Source organism: Talpa occidentalis, unplaced genomic scaffold, assembly GCF_014898055.3.
Source record: "Talpa occidentalis isolate TD23 unplaced genomic scaffold, MPIMG_talOcc4v2.1 talOcc4.8, whole genome shotgun sequence".
Taxonomy (NCBI): domain Eukaryota; kingdom Metazoa; phylum Chordata; class Mammalia; order Eulipotyphla; family Talpidae; genus Talpa; species Talpa occidentalis.
The window spans coordinates 107845162-107851161 of record NW_023605194.1 but is presented as its reverse complement, the minus strand read 5'-3'; the positions used below and the strand labels follow the sequence as shown (position 1 = coordinate 107851161).

Here is a 6000-nt window from a genome sequence, read left to right as displayed (position 1 = left end):
GTGAAAGGATTCACCAGAGACAGAGTGGGGAACAGAACAGGTAGACTGATGAAATACACTGCTAAGGGGAGCAGTGGGCATGACAGGGGAGGTCTGCTAGCCATGTGGGACCCTCGCCGGCTGGCCGGAATTGAACCAGTACTGCAGAGCCTGCAGACAGCTTCACAGCACAGCACTCAACTGCCTGCGCTACCAGGGGAGGCCCAAAAATCTGATATAATTTTTAACACCTTCTGATACCCTTGGTATTGGAGAAAATTGGTTTCAGAACTCTCAACCATTACCAAAATCAGTGGATGCTAAGTCCCTTGTAGTTGGTATGGATTCCATAAACTATAGAAAAGATAGAAAAAAAAATCCGGTATACATGTCCTATGAAGTTCAAACCCATGTTGTTTAGGAGTTAGCTGTCATTTCTAGGGGAGACACCAAGTGGTGGTGGGTCGGTTAGGGGGTTATTACAGCTGCTGTGACAGAGGCCAGAGATGGCCCAGGGCACAGTTTGTCTCCTTAGCCTCTATGTGTTCACTGTATGTGCTTCAACTTCAGCTTTTCTCTATACCACTTATTTTACCTGCAAAATGAGCTTTTCATTGACAAGTTGCAATGCCTATGAATGATCAATAGAAAACTTTCCCCTAATTGTTTCATTTACATAAAAAGGATCAAGTGAGACTCTTGTCTTTAATAGATGGGTAGCCCCCACCACCCGTGTTGGACATCCAAAGCAGACAGACAACAATATGAAGGCCACTCACTTCTATGACACATTTGATGAAAAAAATATGATGAGACCAGAATGTCACAACATTTGTGTGCTTTCTATAGAATAGCTCTATTTTTGACATGAAAGAAGGGGAAAATCACATGCTATATGCTACTCAAAAACAATCCTTAAAATATGACTTTACCCCAACTCCAGAAGCAAATGTCTGTGACTTATATTGAACCATAGGCAAGCTTTTCACACATCCATGACTGAAAATGACTGAAAGTCAAGCTCACCTTATTGTTTGGTGCAGGGGAGGAGGTAGTAGCAGAGGGAGAGCTGAATTCAGTAGAGTGTTCATTTGAAGACAAATTGAGGGATTTTGCAGACTACTCAAGTTTAATTAAAAATAAATGTGGAAAATTGTTTTAAAAGATTGTACACAGTGATTATCTCAAATTGCCATGGGATATACAGAAATGCCTCATTAAAAAACACATTTAGACATTTTTATATATAAACTCCATCATTTATATTCTAGCTGAGAAAATCTCATTTCTAAAAAAAATAAATAAATAAAATAACAAGACAAAATATGTCATCATCATTTTTATGTATCCCAGAATATCATATATATGTGTTCAGATGATTTTTGGTATACATAAACAGCAGGAAAACCATTTTAAAAGGAAATTTTATTTGCAAAAATAAAACAAAACCACTGGACAATAGAAGAATGAGTGATGATATATATATATATATATATATATATATATATATACACATATTTTTTTTTTTACAAAAGTTAAAGCAGCATTAAAATTGAGCCAAACCTGGGTAACCTCCAAAATGAGGCTGGGTAGGTGCCACAATCCTGCTTTACTGTGCAATTTCTTGGCTTTAAGTGAAGATTTTACCTCATCTCAGTTCTAAGTGGTGTTTGTATGCTACTTAAATAGCTTGCCTTTTTTTAATTGAAAGATTTATTTGATCCAAAAAGATCAACTTGACTGATGTTTTTGTCATTGAGTTAAGAAAGAGTTCGATGTTGTGTAACCATAGTTACACAGAGGCAGGCTTTCCTCAAAAGCCAAAAGAAAGGCCTACTTACCTTCTGCCTTTTCCTGTCCGATCCTGCAGTAATACAAACATCTTTATTGTAGCTGAGTGGTTGAAGATGTGAGCAAGAGGTTAAGGAGTGAATTTGATGTGGAAAAAGAAAAAAAAAACTCAAAGTTTTTAAGATTGTTCAAGTATTTTATTTCATATTTTAAAGAATTTAAACCTACATTTTGTGGTTTCAGAAAAAAGCATCAGTATTTTGCATAGACATTTATCACCTTAAAGCTAAGTATGAACACTAGACAATGCAGAGAAAATGGGCACTGTACTATAAATTAGTTTTATTATTAATACTCTGCTTCTTTGAATTCTGTCTTGCTGATGATGACTTTCTGTGAGCCAGATTATGGTACTTTTCTTCTTAGAAATTCTCCAATTTGTCAAAGTAGATGATGAATACAATATGCACACATGAAATTGAGAAATATTAACCACTAAAAGAGATTTCATTCTTAGTCTGAAAGCGCAGTGTAGACAATTTGATTACAAGCCTGATATCTCCCTGAGTAGCCCTTTTTAAGCAATTCATTTCTATAACAACATGTGTTGCTTTATGCACTAAGGGTTAATGGAACTCTGGAGATGAGCAACAAACAATTTTGGGAACTAGAAAATATTTCTAAAAAAAGGTTTCGTTTTTCTGCCCTTGGTAACTCTGTGGTAGGGCCTATATGTGCCCTGGGGTATTATGTGCTTAGTCAATTCAAGCTCCTCTGCAAGTGTCTGCTTTGTGCTGTTTACCTGAGGCAAATCTTGCTTTGAAGTATTTATAGACAGTTAACACCTGCCACCCCAAAGCAACTGCTTGGCTAACATCTTATATTGCCTCCCAGAACCCAGATTTTCTAAAAACTAAAACCTAAACTGTAAAATATGAAATAGAAGTACTTCCTGACATTATCTCTGGTTCATGGTGCTTTAGGGGACAATCTAGCCAGTCCCTGGAGCTGAAACACCTTGGTTTGGAGGCACAGCAAGGGCATGGGCATAAGGAGTGGATTGTGAGTAGCAGGAATACAGCCCCCCCGCTCAAATTATCAACCAAATTGCCTAAAAATATATATATTCACTAAAATACAAGCAAAAGAAAAATTATAAACATAGAGCCAATAAAAAAAACTAGGCAAGAAAACTACCCAAGGAAGATCTGAATAAGTATCAACTTACCAGGAACAGTTTATAGGGAATTCTTCATACCATCAGGCAACATGCAGATCTGTATGCACTTCCAGGCTCTTTCTGAATCAAAGTCTCATGGTGCAATATGTGCCTACTTGATTGTCAAAGGTAAGGAGAAAAATCTGACATTACCAATTGCTGGTGAGCCGGTGGATCAGTGGATTCCTCATACATTACAGGTGGAGATGCAAACAGGTGGCTCTACCTGGGAAAGTAGTTTGGCATTACTTACCAGAGTTGAAGGGAGAGGTAACTTAGGACCAAATAGTTGTGTTCATAGGTAAAGGCCTACTAGAAATGTATACATGGATGTTAAACAAAGGTAGAAGAATGTTCACAGCAATATTATTTGTACTGGCTCTAAATGGGAGACAACCTAAATGCCCATCAACAATAGAATGAATTAAAATGTGGCAGTTTTAATAAGATGGAAGACTGTAAGCAGTTAAATTAAAAATATACTTACAGTAAATAAAATAAGGGAATCTTACATACATAATACTGGTCTTGATATAACTAAAACCAAATTATCTATCTATATATGAGTATTCTTATGAAATCAAAAACAAGTTTGGCAAAACTATTTTCTTTAATGATGCATAACAGGAGATAAATGTGTGAGAAAAACAAACAAGGAAACACATATTATAAAAATGCAGGAGCTGATTATCACTACAGCAGACAGCATAATAGTAACCCAAAGTGGATATAGGCAATTTCTGGAGGACTGACAATAGTCCACTTCTTAAACTAAGAATAATTTAAGAAAATTTCATAATAATTTGTTTAGCTATATATATTTATGCTTTATGTATCTTTTTCTGAATGTATTCTATGTTTCTCAGTTAAAAAGCACATCATCAATAACTACTTAATAGTACGAAGTAATACTTTTTGGGGAAACTTTGTGTTCCCAGAATTCAAAACACAACTGCAATTGTACCTATATAAAAACACTGCATACAATCAAGGTTATGTAATACAGGAGAGCAAATATTAGAGCATAAATATTAGGAGCCCTGAAAAATAGAGAGGGGTAGAAAATTATCACATATATGAATATAGCAATATTTATTTTCTCAGAATGAAGGACAACATTCCTAGGAAGCATTCATCAACAAAATGGCTGCATCGCTGAGACTTGCTCTCAGGAACAGTGAAGAGGATCAAAAACCTTCCTTCCAGAGCAGAGAGAGGTGACACTCTGTGGACTTCTCAGGGGCCCGGAGGAATGAAGCAGACATTTGGGCACATTTCATAGACAGAAAGGCGTCCTCCACACACACATGAAGCAATCATTCCAAGGGAAAGCTCAAAGAATCCTCTAATAGGTGTTGTCAGATATGAGGAAACATTGCAAAAGGGGAGCATTTTAGATTTTATGCATCAATTGTTAGTCTCTTACCAGAAGTCACTGGTAAAACCTTATCTATAATCAATTGAATTCTCTGACCTACACATATGAAAAGGGAGAAAAATGTACCTGGAAAGAACATGTTTTTGTTTTTGCTTTTTAATCCAGTGTTTATTACAGATATCTGAGCTGAAGTCTCAGCATAAACAAGAGCTCCAACAAGAAAACAAACCAGAAAGCTGCAGACCCTCCAGATCAGCGAGAACAGAACAGAACAAAGGTGTCCCAAGGGGCAAGAGGAGGGAGACCCGAAGGAGAGGGAAATGATGGAGGAAAAGAAACCTCCAGTGGGTCCCTGAGATCCTTGGGACAGATCCTTGGGACACATTGGAAAATAATTTTCAGGTCATCCCAGAGATTATCAGGTTCTACCTGAGGGAGCCACAAGGTGGGAGAAATAGGGTGAGTGTGATGCTCTGTCCAGAGGTGGCCATCTGAGAAGACCTGACTGATATCCCTGGATGTTTCCTCAGAGACCTACATATCTCATTGAATTTTAGGAAGACAACTCAGTCTTCCCTGAGAGGCTTTGGCATTAATTAAGACATCCCTGCTTTGTTCTACAAGACGTCTCCATGGGCTGAGATGACAAAACGGCCTGTGAGAATGTTTCACTGAATGAATGGCAACTGGAAAAAAGAAAGGAATCGCTCCTAACACTGTTGCTTCCCAGCAGCCCCTTTTTCCTTCCGTATCTTTTTCTCCTACCGGTAGTAGAGCTGCTTTCAGAAAAAGCATAATAGGTCCCTGCTCTAAAACCCTTGATTTTACAACTCAGTTAAAAACACCTCGGCAAGGCAAGGCTGTCTCACTCCCCACTTTGTGTCTCTACTTCCCCCAATGCATGTGTGAGCTGTTCCTAGGGCCACAGTCAGGCACCACACCACTTCTACAGTGACTGTGTTCCTCTTGCTTTTAAAGTCAAGTTCAATGTCACCACTTTTCCGGTGTTCTTCTGCACTTCCTCAGGCAGAGTTCATTATTTTACGTGCAAAGTCCCTGTGGTTGACTGCACTTCCATAACTACATTTGTGATTGTCTATTGATGGATATATTTCTCCCACTAATTTGCATTCCTCGAAGTTAGAAGCATATCCTATTTCTCTTTATGTATTTTTTGTGCCCAGGACATTCTGCAGTCCCTGACACAAGGAGGGGCTTCATAAAAGTTTGCTGAAGTTATCAATGAGTACATTATGAATGGGACATTCCTTGCTGAGGCATGAGTAAGATGCCAGAGGGTATTCTCAGAGCTTGACTGTAAAGCACAGTCAATCTGGATAAAGATCTCACTCTGTTCTGCGGCTCTTAGTCCCGATTCATCAGAAAGTCGACTTTGTGTCTGTCCCACTCACCCTGTGGCTGCATGGCCTTTGTTTCTACTTCAACCATATTGTGTTTGAGAGGCAACAGGCAAACATTTCCTACTGTGCTTTGCAGAAAAGGAGAAGTAAACGCAATCCTGGAGAACAGAACACAATAAGGGAGGATGGGAGAAGATAGAATAAAACCAAATACAAAGAAAATTGCCGTTGTGAGCATTTTATATTAACCTTGTAAATTGATGGATTATCCA

The 6000-nt window shown here is 38.1% G+C and overlaps 1 protein-coding gene across 1 annotated transcript in view; it reads right to left on the bottom strand.

Annotated features, from left to right (window-relative positions):
• Positions 1-2998: 2998 nt before the first annotated feature.
• The window catches only part of IQCM (IQ motif containing M), a 437801-nt gene continuing 434799 nt past the window's right edge, over positions 2999-6000 (bottom strand). The window contains exon 23 of the transcript XR_008549806.1: positions 2999-3215. The gene's annotated coding sequence lies outside the window, so the exon portion shown is untranslated. The remainder of the gene's footprint in view (positions 3216-6000) is intronic.